The sequence below is a fragment of the Haemorhous mexicanus genome, chromosome 14 (assembly GCF_027477595.1).
Source record: "Haemorhous mexicanus isolate bHaeMex1 chromosome 14, bHaeMex1.pri, whole genome shotgun sequence".
Classification (NCBI taxonomy): Eukaryota; Metazoa; Chordata; class Aves; order Passeriformes; family Fringillidae; genus Haemorhous; species Haemorhous mexicanus.
The window spans coordinates 6,445,440-6,458,791 of NC_082354.1; positions in this window are offsets into that span (position 1 = coordinate 6,445,440).

Consider the following 13,352-nt stretch of genomic DNA (forward strand, 5'->3'; position numbering starts at 1 on the left):
CAAACATTTGGATCCAGGAACCACTTCCTTTACCTACAGTGCAGCCTGCTCCTCAAAGTTTGTTCTGTCGCTTCAATTTTTCTGAAAGAGAGAGATTTTAGATGTGACAAAGGTGATCAAGGGGCTGACCTGGAGGACACTCATGCTGCTGCTTGTATGGAACAGGGAATGCTTGGAACATAAAGAATTTTAGTGTTTGAATGCAAAGTAAGGATGGCTATAGTTTAAGTAGAGAATGCTAGATCCATAATGGAGCCAGAACACTTTTATATATATAGCCTTTCCACTGTTATTTAAAAGTGGAAATTTCTTGACCACATGAAGTGGATGAAGATCTCATGTCAAAGCACAAACTTCAGCCAGGGCTGTGCTGTGTTTTAGACTGAATGCAAGCTTCAGATTTTATTCTTCCATCACTGTTCAATCAAACATGAAATGAGAGACAATCATCATTATATACTAGCACTGAAATAATGATTCTTTTACATGCAGTGCACTTTTGTTCTGATATTAGCTCCAGATTTGCTTTTGCGTGGTGAAAAAAATAAAAATTGATAATGACTTTATGAATAAGCTCTTATAAATTAAAAGAATAACAAAAGCATGTAGATCAAATACACCCTTCATTTTATTCATTCAATAAAGTTGGTATGCTGATACAGATGCATGCTCTGCAGGGTCTAAATATCTGAGGATATACTGCTTTTCTATCAAGTATGACATAGATTTAGGTATTGTTAAATCCCTCAGCCTTATGTTCAGGTAGTGAATAGGTCATGGAGTCATGGATGGGCTTCATGATCTATCTTGCCACAAGCAAACAGATCCCCTTAGCAGAAAAGGTTTTTTCTAAATAATCAGTTTTTATGATTGGCTCATAAACTTCCTTGAATAAAATAACATAGTAATATATTGATTTTATGCATTATAAGTCTAGTCTTTTTATAGGCTGAGGCAGGTGCTCCTGCTCAGAGGGCTGGAGCTCCTCTCCTACACAGATGGCTGAGAGAGTTTAGCCTGGAGAAGAGAAAGCGCTGGGGAGACCTTCCAGGACTTTCCAGCACATGAAGTGTTCATAAAAAAACCAGAGAGTGACCTTTTACACAGGCAGGTAGTGACAGGGCAAGGAGGAAACCAGGAGATTTATATTAGATGTTACAAATTCTTCCCTGCGAGGGTGTAAGGCCCTGGCAGTGCCCAAGGCCAGGCTGGACAGGGCTTGGAGCAACCTGGGACAGTGGAAGGTGTCCCTGCCATGCCAGGGGTGGAGCAGGATGAGCTTCAAGGTCCTTTCCAACCCAAACCAGACAGTGATCAGACCGTTTCCCAGTTCAGTGACTCCTTTGATGACAGGTCCTGCCCCAAAGGGATGCACTGACTGTGCTCACCCCTGTGATGCTGATCAGGGCCATTATCACCTCTTGGAAAGGAGGGAGCAGGGCTGAAAGCCTCTGCCAATCCCCACTCAGGTACAATAGCTGCAAAATTAACAATGGATAGAAATTATTTTCTTGAATCATAACATTTATTATTCATGTTAGTCTTCAGGATGACTTGGACTCAAGGCACAATCTATCAGAACAATTTTCTGTGAAGGCGAGATGTAATTTTGGCCACTTTTTACATGACAATTTCTTTCTTTAGTAATCATTGACAGCTGAATTGCTGAAACTTCAGTTCTTAGCAGTCTGAAACAGCCTACATCTGGGAAAATTTTCAGGGTAAAAGCAAGGCTTCTGTTTGATAGTTAATTTTCCACATGACTAAGGGACAACAAGAGGTTGTTTTTTCTCTCTTTTGAGGGTCTTGCTCCATCACATTAATCTGATTATCCTGATACAGTTAATATTAAATAACTGTTAAGTGTTCTAGGAATTTAGAACCTTCTTTTAACTAGATTTCATAGACATAGGCCAGTCTTACTACCACAATTAAAATAAGATATGGGTCTGATCCTGCATTCATGCAGCCAAAGATCATACTGCCTTAGTGGTATGGGTTCAGACTCTTTGTATGGGGTGTGTCTAAGGTGAATACCTGCCTAGTTTGCCAGTCAAAAGCTACATTAGATTTTCCTGGTGTGACTCAAGCTCACAAAAGGATGGAAATTCTCAGCATTAAGCCTCTAAGACTTCTCTGCAAAAGTGTGACTTGAAGTTGGGTTACAGTGGTTCCCTGTTGTGCCTTGATCCTGCTCACAAATGTCTGGTTTTCTGTTGGTGCAGACAAAAGTTAGAGTGAAGTATTTTTAAAAGTTAGGAGGGATAAAAGAATCCCCAAGCTCTTCTGGAGATATTAAAGCAGAAAGGTCTGCAGCGACTGAGGTTTTGAGAATCAGAAAATTTCCTTTGTGTGTCAGTGTGGAAGTGGTAAATGGAGCTGAACAAGGGCAGCTCTGTCTTGAGGACACAAGAGCATTATGAAATATCAGTGTTGTCACCCCATGAAGAGCCACATACCCTGAGTGTCTGTGGTGCTTTTCATAACAGCTCAGAGAGCCTCCATGGCAAAATGATCATTTGATCATTCTACACCATCTTATTCTTTCACCAGGCCTAATAATTTACAGAATCCAATTTGACTCCACAGAAGGTTTTCTGTTACCTTAAAATTATGCCTTTTCAAACACACTTTTCTTAGGGAGGGGTGGAGAAATATTTACCCTGTGAGGCAGCGAGTCAGAGCAGTGTGTCAGTCTGCTGTGCAAATTAGGAGACAGATGGATCAAGGCAGGTGAACATGTAAGAATTTGTGTTTCACAGGCTTGGTAGCTGGAATATAAGTGTGATGGAAAGAGGAAGTTGCTCTTTTTGCATAAAGCACAGCTGTTGTTGTGTGTATGTGAACTTTGCAATGCTTTGCTTGAAGGCCTCTGTGCAATCCTGGGTAGTAGATCAGGCAGGTGATGCAGATAAATTGCAGGACTCTTCTCCTCGGGGATGGAATAAGTTCAGCAGTCACTTAAGCAAGGAGGCAGCAGCATCTTGTTCCTAGGGTCATCCTATAAATATTTATAATTTTGTAATTAGTTCAGAGGCAGTTGCTGTGGAGCCAATCAGCAGAAACTGATAAAGAGAAGAATTTTTAATATGACCCATTTAAGTGCAGCTCCTCCACCCCTACCACACTTAGGGGAGAGAATTTCTAATTCTATTTCAGCAGTTTGAAATAGTTATGCTGCTAAAGCCATATCAGGAGTTCAGTGTGGCATCTAACCCAACAGAAAATGATTCAGTACATGTAGACTATATTAGATATTAGAACACAGTAGAAAATAATGTAATAGGTAAGATACCTCACAGTTACGGATTCAAAGTCATCCCAACATTCAAAGTTAGAACTTAACTTTATTTTTACCTTTTCTTCCCATTTTTCTTTTGAGAACATATACTGTGAGCTTACAATTGAGTAAATGAAATGCACATTGACAACCCATGAGTCAAACTAAAGGGATGCTTATTACACTGCACATGAAAAAACATTCTTAATAGATTGTTCATCAAGAAAGCAAAGTGACAACTGTGACTCAATCATAAAAGCAGAAACAGGTAATAAAAGGGAAAAACAACTAATGGCAAGTGCAAGATGCTCTTTTATGCTGCTGGAAATTCCACTTACTCTTTTTTAAACCAGCCTGTCTGTTGGAAAGAGAATTTTGAATATTCAGCTTTTAAGCTGATGCTTCTTTTCATGTAGAAACAATCTCTCTACTGGATTAATTTAATTTAGATTAGAATAATTAATTGTTTTGATATAGATTGTTTTCACATTCTAAAAGGGATTTCCACTGGCTTCTTTGTCTAGAAGAATTTGTTTCAGTGTCATTTCATCCAGTTGACTTAAATTGCCTAAGGTGACTTGATGTATGACCTTGTAAGATTATTTTAGTTATCTGATGAAAGTATTTTCTAATTTAGATTTGGGAAAAAATGAGAGAATGGATTTTGATATCTGGGAAATGCTTTGGAGTCCCAGTATGCTCAGCCTGTTGCATGGAAATTGCAGACAATTACAAGTGACCTTGACTGTCCCTTTCAAACTGCAAAATGTGACCAATCAGGTGCCCTATATTTTGTTTTTTTCTTTTTAACAGGATCCAAGGAATGAATTAATAACTTTGTTGTTCATTAGCTTATTGAATATGACACTAAAATCACTGTTTGTATGCAAAGACACCCACAGTGAACCTTCTGCTCTCTCCAGTAAAAGGAGGAGGAGCCTGGGTTCAGCATCAGGAACCTCAACCGATGTCACCGACGTGTTCTATGAAAAATCCTTTCCTTAGGATTTTCCCTCCTGAGAAGCTGAGAGGCCTCAGGAACAAACTGTAAACAATTCTTACCTGCTGCTGTGGGATGCACCAGGTGGATCTGGGATTGGTCTCATGTGGTTGTTCCTAATTAATGGCCAATCCCAGTCCAGCTGGCCAGACTGGCTCGGTCAGAGACAAACCTTTGTTATTCATTCCTTTTCTATTCTTAGCTAAGCCTTCTGATGAAATCCTTCCTTCTATTCTTTTAATATAGTTTTAACATAATATATATCATGAAATAATAAACCAAACCTTCTGAAACATGGAGTCAACATTCTTGTCTCTTCCCTCATCCTGGGACCCCTACTAACAATGCATCAAACCATCATGAGATCCTTTTATGCACAGCACCACAGAAATCCCTCTAGCTCAGCTGGAAAACAGCTGCTGTGCTGTTCATTGTTGCTGCTGTTCAAATCTGATGGAGTCTTCCAAATCCTAAGAGTATAAACCATGTGCCTTACTGGAGTTAGGCAATCCACCATTTTTCCATGGTTACACTCCTAGTATTGAGCTACAGCCAAAGTTAATTCCACTGAGTTAATATATAATAACAAGTAATGCTGTTTTACATTTCAAACTATATAAATAAATCCAAACAAAATTTAAGATAATCATACCATGCCTTTATTTACCACTGTGATTGCTTCAAAGTAAAGATGAAAATGTAATCCTAAAATATTTAATTGGCCAATACTTGTAAATATTAGGATAATGCATCAGTTTTTATGGATATTTAAAATATATTTTTCCTTTTGAATATTTTTCCTTTGATGGAAACTAAACCTTCTTGAAGTACATAATGAATTTACTTTATGTGTTTGAAGAGAAATACAGTTTTTGGAGGCTCTGTCCAAGGTACTTTCCTAATCCACAAGTTTCACTTGAAAAATCCTGAGGACTCAGACATATTAATTGGAGTTCTTCAGAATGGAACAGCATGGTTGAATGCTTTAATAAAAAGATCACTAAATTATAAGAACAATACTGTCAGTATGTCCTTTTTATAAAAGTACTTTTTAGAGTGAGGCAAAGCTCACCTGCTGGCAATGTCTGGAAGTCCTGTACAGGATCAGAAAAGAAGAAATAAATGTGACTTGTCTATTAATTTTTCCACCTTCCTGTGACAGGTTCTTATATAAAGTCCAAGGGACAGATTTGCACGTCCTTATGCAAGTAGTTTTCATTCATAGAAGAATTCTTTTGTGAGCCATTGGAGTTACTAATTTTAAGAGAGGCTATTTTGTCTTAAATATCAAAGGTTTTTCATAGCTGAAATATATTTGGAAGCAGGACAGGTTGAAAAATACTTTTACCTCATGGCAAAAATGGAGAGACAAAATGAAATGTTCTGGCCTGGTGGCTGAGGACAGCAATAATGGCATTAAGAGTGCCAGGCTTAAAGTGTCCTACCTGGACATACTCCTGGGAATGATGAAATTGAAAGTCAGAGTCTACAGAGATTAATGTGCATAACCTGTGATTTGGCTACAAAGAGCTAGATAAACAAAGTTTGTGAAATTATATAGTCAATTTATGAATTGGTAAGTTAAAAAAAATACCTTGATGACTTTGTAAGCATTCTGTTTGTTGTGTATTAAGGTTAATTTAATTGTATTGGCATCAAGAATGAAAAGAAGATTGGAAAATGTAAATATTACATGCCTAATGAGACCCTCACAAATATTTAATTGTCTAATATTATTATAAATATAATATTATTTTAAATATCTCTCTCCCAGAGAGAGATATTTAAGTAGAGGTCAAGCAAAAATTGTGGCCAGATCTTTTACCTGTTCATTGACAATCCTCTGTTAGGAAACAATTACATTATGTAAGCATGGAATGCAATACAAACACAGCTCAGTGCATTTGTAGCTGTACCTTTATCCTTAACATAAGAGGAGAAGCAGAAATTAATGTGTCCTGTCTCTAAAGCTCCTGATAAATACCTACAAAACCTGGAATTAAGAGTTTTAAAGAAATGCATGTGGTAGAAGAAGATGGAGGCAAGAGAAGACAGAAAGGAAAAAAGAAAGTGGTATGGATGCAAACTTTGCTGTACTGAGGCTCTGAACTATGATATATTGAAATGTCTTTGGTTTATATTTCTGTAGACACTTCAGAAGTCAAGTTCCACTGCTTCCATTTCAAACAGCCTGAATTAAAGACCTGGATTAGAGACAATATTTTGAGATCCAGTTATGATCAAAGTATATCATCCTAAATCAGAAAAGACAAATTTGCTTTTTCCTACAATTGTAGTTTTTAGCTCTGATGCTTTTCTTGGTCTCCTCAGATAAAACAGAGGGAACTTTTAATTTTCTTTAAACCAAGCTTGAAAATTGGCTGCCAATGTCCTTCTCTGTCTGGCAAAACGAGGTGTCCTTGAATGCACTTTCACTGGTGCTTTAACTTCTTTCTCCTTCAGGCACTTGAACCAGCTAACACCTTACCAAGTTCTGCTCCCAGCAGGGATTAGAGTGGCTCCCAGATCTTCACTGCAGCCCTCCTGCAGCTGTGATATTTGCTGCACATTTCCCAGACACCAGGGGAAAACCACAGCCCATAATCAGCTGTCAGTGACACAGGAAAGTGAAGAGTGAGCCAGATTCAGACAGTTTTACTGCACTCAGCTTCCCCCAGATGCTTTTGGGAAAGGCTTTGTGATGTGGTCAGATGCTGGCATTCCTCTTCCCAGCTCCTTTAGTCTTTCTGAGCAGCAGTGAGCAAATGCTCGTGGAGAAATGGCATCTTGGAATTGTATTTGTCTTGGCTTTTTAAAAGCCTTTCATTGACTCCATTCATCCACCATTGCTACTTCTGAAATTGCACAGTTTGGCATCTAAATAAAAATACTTCTCAGTATTCCTTTGCTCATTAATCAGCAGATTAAACAGTTTCCTCTCCTTAGCAGGACACAGGAGCACTGAGCTCTCTGTCTGTGTTGGGAGCTGCCCCAGATATGTTCATTATGCTTTATCTGGAACAGCTGATAGTGCAATCAGGCATTGCTACATTTTGCTTTATTAGCACACTAATCTGGCAGTTCCCAAGCATGATTCACACCATTTCCCCTGGCTGCTTGGTAGATGTGTGTAGCAACAAGGCTTCATTTGCTTTTCTCAAATCTGCCACACCACATATACACTATAGAGCCACCTGCCCAGCACAAAAACTCATGGTATTTGTTCAGCTCTGTTAACAAGGATCCTGACCTCCAGTGTCCCTTTCTTGCTCTTGGGACATAGAATCTCTTTCTAACTCAGTTAATTGAAGACAAGGAGGAATTAGGATGAAAATTGGTGGTGGCCAAGGGTGTCTGGTGATCCTTTTGCAAAGAGAGTCACAAAGTAAGAATTCTTTCTTACTTCTCTGTAATAATGATGATAATAGAGCTGCTCTCTTCTATGATCTTTGGTCTCTTATCTAAGAAATCTATCTGTGAAATAGTCTGTTCTTTACCAGACAGAAATCTCTTTTGATCAATTTATATTTTTATCAAAGATAGTTATTCTGGGGCAGGCTGTCTGTCTTTTAATTAGCTGAAGAAACATCAAAGCTTTTGGATTCCATCCAGCACAGAACAAGGACATTCTGAAATCCCAGAGATTTTAGCAAGAGAACTGCCTCAGTCTGAAGGGAAATTCATGGCCAAGTGAACGTGCTGAGTGAGGAGGTGCACGAGCTCCCCAGGAGACCTGGAGAGGAGAGGAAGACTTCTGAGGAGGAAGGGTGATGTGAGTTAGAGCTCATCTCCCTGCCATAGCAGAAGCCTTGCCCGAGGAGCTGAGCTTCAAAGACTTTCCTGCAGATAACCTTCTTCTGCAGCCAGTGGCTGTGGAAAAATCCTGGGAGGAAGTTGAAAGAAAATAATCTTTTTCAGGGGTAGGAGAGTCAATGGCAGCTCTGACTCAACTGAGTCTGTGTTTTTATTTGTTTGTCAAAAATAGGCTGGCATAATGATGACATTGATTTTGTGTCACTTTTTTTTTTGTTTTGTTTTTGTTTTCTTTTGTATCTCCTGGCACTTTGGGCAATAGGTCTCCAGACTGCAGCAAAAATCCCATATATTTTTCCAGGAATTACTAACTAGAGTTGTCTAAGTGATGGTGAGGATGGATGCTGGCTTGGAACATCTTAATTAATCTGTGAAAAATGTCATGGTCATAATTTAAATTATGTGCAAATAAAAAATCCTGTGAAAGGTGCAGGGAATATTGAATGGGCATCTCAGTTTAATAATGGACAGAGTGATTTAGGTAAAAGTTTGAAAGCTGAGCAGGCACAGCTAATGGAATCAGTAAGCTGTGAGAAGGAAGCAAGGATCTTTTGGGAAATGTATACAAATTTTATTTCATTTGTTTTAGATGGAAATTGGCTTAGAAATGTGATACCTATTGATTTAGCACTAATGATGATCAGAGACTGATGGGAGCAACAGAAAGCAAACACAAATCCCAGAGAACATTTATGAATTTACTTAGGAATGAAAGTCCATCAGTAAGAATTCCTGAAGGAGAACAGTTTTTCTGGGATTCATCAGGACCCTTAGAACAGATGAGTTCAGACAGAGGCTTGGGGACATGCCTGTGTAGGCAGCATTTACAACTCAATTGATAAGGTTGGGGCTTTTTATTTGTTTTAACGATCTTGTCCCACAAAGGGAACAAAGGAAAAAGATCTGAGAGAAAAGGGCTTGTTTTGCTGGGGAATAAGAAGACCTCCACAAGTTTCTCTGGTTTAGTCTCTCACTGGAGTCAGATTTGATGTCCCTGTCCTGGCTGGTGTGAGGATTGGAAAGAGATCAGTCTGATCTGTGTGGGGGGATACAGCATGGGTGAATGAAGGTGGTACAGAAGGTAATCTTATCCCCCAATGAGTTGCAGCTGGACCAATTACTAAAGATGAGAAGCAGGCCTGATCTTAACAGGCCACACCTGTAGGCAATAAGAACAGTGGTATAAAAGAGTGGATTGGTGGGATCAGGAGTCAGATGGCTGCTGCAAGGACCAGGAACAGTCAGTGCTTGGAGGAGCTGCCTGTGAGAAACATCGAGGAGGTATGGAGCTCTGGGGATGTGAAATCCTTGCACTATCATGATGTTAGAACTCGTGCTAGCTAAGACAACAGATCTGAGCCTGCAAACAGTTTGTGGAATATGGGCCTACACAGTCTGATCCAAAAGTCAGCAGAACAAACAGGAGCTAATGGGGTGTCTCAGCACATACCCACCCTCCTGCACCCGCAGGCCCTGTGGAATAAAGCACAGGATTACTGAGTGATTTTACTCTTTAGCATCTATTACTCTAAACAGCCATGAAGGGATATCAATACCATTATCCTGAGGAGGAGAATTCAGAATCCTATTATTTGTGCATGGAAGATCTGGCATTTAATGACTTGGAACGTTCTTGCTTGGAGCAGAACATATTTTATAGCACACCAGCACCCCCCAAGCCCTGCAGGCTTGTGGGAAGTGCACAGGAGCTCACAGGGACCTGCACTGAGCTCTTGTGCTACTCCAGTTGCTTATTAACAGTTTGAGAAATGCAGTTTTGGTGTGGTTTCTGTGGATTCAAAAAAACATAATGAGCTATGGCACTGCACAGAGTAGGCTGATGAGAAATAACAACAAATACTATCATGTTAGGAATTCAAAAGGAACTTGCTCTATCCTCCCTTATTTCACTCTGTTAAATACATGTATTTCATTTTAGAGGCTTTGATCTCTCATGTGTTGCTAAATTGTACAGGAGTGTGCAATACCATGTTAGGATTGCAAATTGCACCAACAATCAAACATGTACATGGAATATTTGTTTCAAGGCAAATGCCTTTTCTGTGCCTCAATCTCTTGCTGTGTGTGCTTATTTGTCTTTCATTATACCTTCTTTCTGTCTTCATGAAAAAATGACAGTTTGCTTTGAGAAGCTAAAATGAAGAAAGAGGAAAAAAGTTTGATTTGAGTGGGTTTGTTTCTATTAGTTAACCAGGGTGAAAAGAAGAAGGTATCACTCATGTCAGTATGAAGAAAATCTGTCAGGAGAAAGTAAGAATCAAACTTTTAAGTTTCTTACTATCTCTCTTTGCTACCAGGAGTCACAAGAACCTATGTTTTGTTTGGGCTTTTAGAAAGAATAGTCCCTCTTTGCTGGTACATTTTTTTGCCACAAGCTAGCTGGGTTTCTGTTCTTGTCTCACCATTCTCTTCCAGTACCACTTAAGTACAGCCTCAGGCCCAGAGCTTTATAAAGACATGAATCACATGTTCTCTGGGATTGGCCTTTGCTGTTTAGGAGCATGGGGTGGTGGTGCTAAGGAAACAGTGACATTTGCTCAGCTCATATCCACCAGCCTCTGAGGAAAGCTTCTCCTAAGCCAAGCAACCCAAAACAGTTAATAGTTTTTAGTTAAATAAAATAATGAGTTTTATTTTATTTAACTAATAAGTGACAAATTCATCTTTGAAATGAATTTGTCATTCATTAGTTAAATGAAATGTCCTGAGTAGAGCTGTCACTGAGCTTTGTGAAAGCCAGCAGGAGGCTGTGGTGGGGCAGGTTTTGTGTGACTGAGGATGGCAAGAAGGTGCACTCAGAGCTGCCTGTGGGCACTCAGCTCCCAGCCAGCAGAGGAAGGGCTTTCTGTCATGCAAACCATCTCAGCTGAAGGTGCTCACTGGAAAAGGGACACAGGCTTGCCCTGCCTGTTTCCCTGTGCTGGCTGTGAAGTCTGGATTCCTAGATCAGATGTAGCTATTTCCACCACAGGTGTTCAAAACCATTCCTGCCCATGTCTGCAGGAATAAAGGAGAAGCAGATCAGGCTTGCCCAGATACCATTTTAATTCTGTACTTCTGGAAATGTTTTAGCTGGTAATTAGAGCTGACCCAGTTCACCTGGGAATGCTGTGAACAAAAAGGCTGCTCATGTACATTATTGTGCTCAATTAGCCAAGCAAAGCCCTGTTGAGAATCAGGCTATTGTTTAAATATTTTTAGAGCCAAAAAGTACAGAAAGGGAGAGTTGACAGCTGAAGAACAGCAGGGGGATTTTAGCCCTCAGAGTTTTTATTTGTACAGGAAAACACACAGAACTCTGCTAGGAGAGCAGCTGAGGAATTTACATTGTAGTTGGTTAAGGATGTAAAGGAAACCCAAAGATCTTTCCCAATTATCAATAGAATTCTAATTCTGTTTCTCTTCTGTCTCCCCTGCTCTAAGCTGTAAAGCAATACCTTGTAGAACCTACCCTTGCATTTTTATATACATGCTGTAGATGCAAACTGTTAACACCTCTAATTTAGGGTGGTTTTGGATTTGGTTGGCTTCAGTCTGCAGTTATTTTCTAAGGAGGATTGTTCTTCTAGCTAACAATATTCTCATTTTGTGGGAGGACAAAGCCAAGGCTGGATCAGGACTGCTGTACCCAGCTAAGACCCCTCTTCCTGGCAGTGCCATATTTTGTTGAGTCTAAAGCTTGACACCTGAGGCCTTTATTGATAGAACAGTGACTCTGTCCCTGTTCCAAGCAAAAAAAAAAAAAACCAAAAAAAACAAAAAAAAACTAATAAAGAAAGGCACAGGTGCCTTCCAGAACTCAAAATCAGCACTGTAGAAGAGTTTGGGTTGAAGGTACCTTAAAGCTCCTCTGGTTCCACCCCCCCTGCAATGGGCAGGGCACCTCCCACTGGACCAGGTTGCTCAAGGATGGAGCAAATCACCCAGGCAGAGCAGACTTGTGTATTTAAATGAGATATTTGAATCAATTACTGCAATCAACAGCACAGGGCAGACAGCTTTTGCAAGCAGTACAGGAGTTCCAACCTGAAAGCTGGACACAGCAAATGACAGCATGTTTTCTGAATTGATACCAAGAGATTAACAATCTGTGGCTGCACAATAGGCTGTAGGGGGAAGTGGATAATGCTGGCAGATTTAAGAGCTCCCAGTGTGAGGAGATGTGATTCACAGCTGGTCAGGACTGAGGGGAGTCAGGGAGTAGATCTTATGGCCAGCTGTGGATCCCTGAGGGCACACATGGAACAGTGCGAGCCATGGAAATTTATGGACTGACAGTGGAATGAGATTGTACTCAGACTTGGGAAAGAATTTTATAGGATCAGACAATCTTTCTCCTCTTTGTTCTCATTTAATGATGAGGTCTGTGCTTTGGAATGTTTTTGCTTTTCCTGTTTCTGATGTCTTGTCACTCAGACAAGTGCTATGATTAGAAAACTGAAGGTGTGTGTTGCAGTATGGAAAGTGGCTGATGCCATGCAGACAATCAGCTGGAGTCTGCTTCAGAATTCAAGGGTTCAGCCCCTGAGAGGAGGGGAGGTGACCTCCTCTGAGTACTCACAAAGTGATGGGAAGGGTGATTGTCAGTAAAATGATCTGACAGCTGATGGAAACAGCAAAGTAGAAAACAAGCCCTCCTGCCCTGTTGTTGTTTTGGGGTTTTAAATTAACTCAATTTTTGCCTCTGGCCTACATTTGTGCATTTTTGCTGTGTTTTCAGAGCTAAAATATATCTGATAGCACTCTGAAGTATTAATTTGTACTTTGTACACTATTTTCTGCATGTTTAAATGTGCACATGATGTAATTTACAGATTCTAATCAAGAATGTAAATCCCAGGGAAGTGTTGAAGTCAGATGTCATCTGCATGTCCAGTGTGATTCCTGCTTATGGCATTGAACTAATACAGCTGGGGAGAACAATTTTTGTTCTTGTAAAGCGTCAAAAATTTGTAAACAGTCATGGAAACACAGAGAAGACTTCACAGTTTTTTGTGTATGCACTTGTGTGTGTGTAGATGTCATTTACATTGAATTGCTCTGGAGATATTGCCTCAGAATTAAAGGTTAAGGTCAGGTCTGATGCCAATAGTTCTCAGATAACACCACTAATGGATTGTTGTAATGGAAATATAGTGCATAAGAGTACAAGTGGATAAGAGTACAATGGTTGTTTTTCCTTCTGAATTTATTCCCTCTCTTTTATTTCTGCAGCATCAAGAGAGCACTTGTGGCACA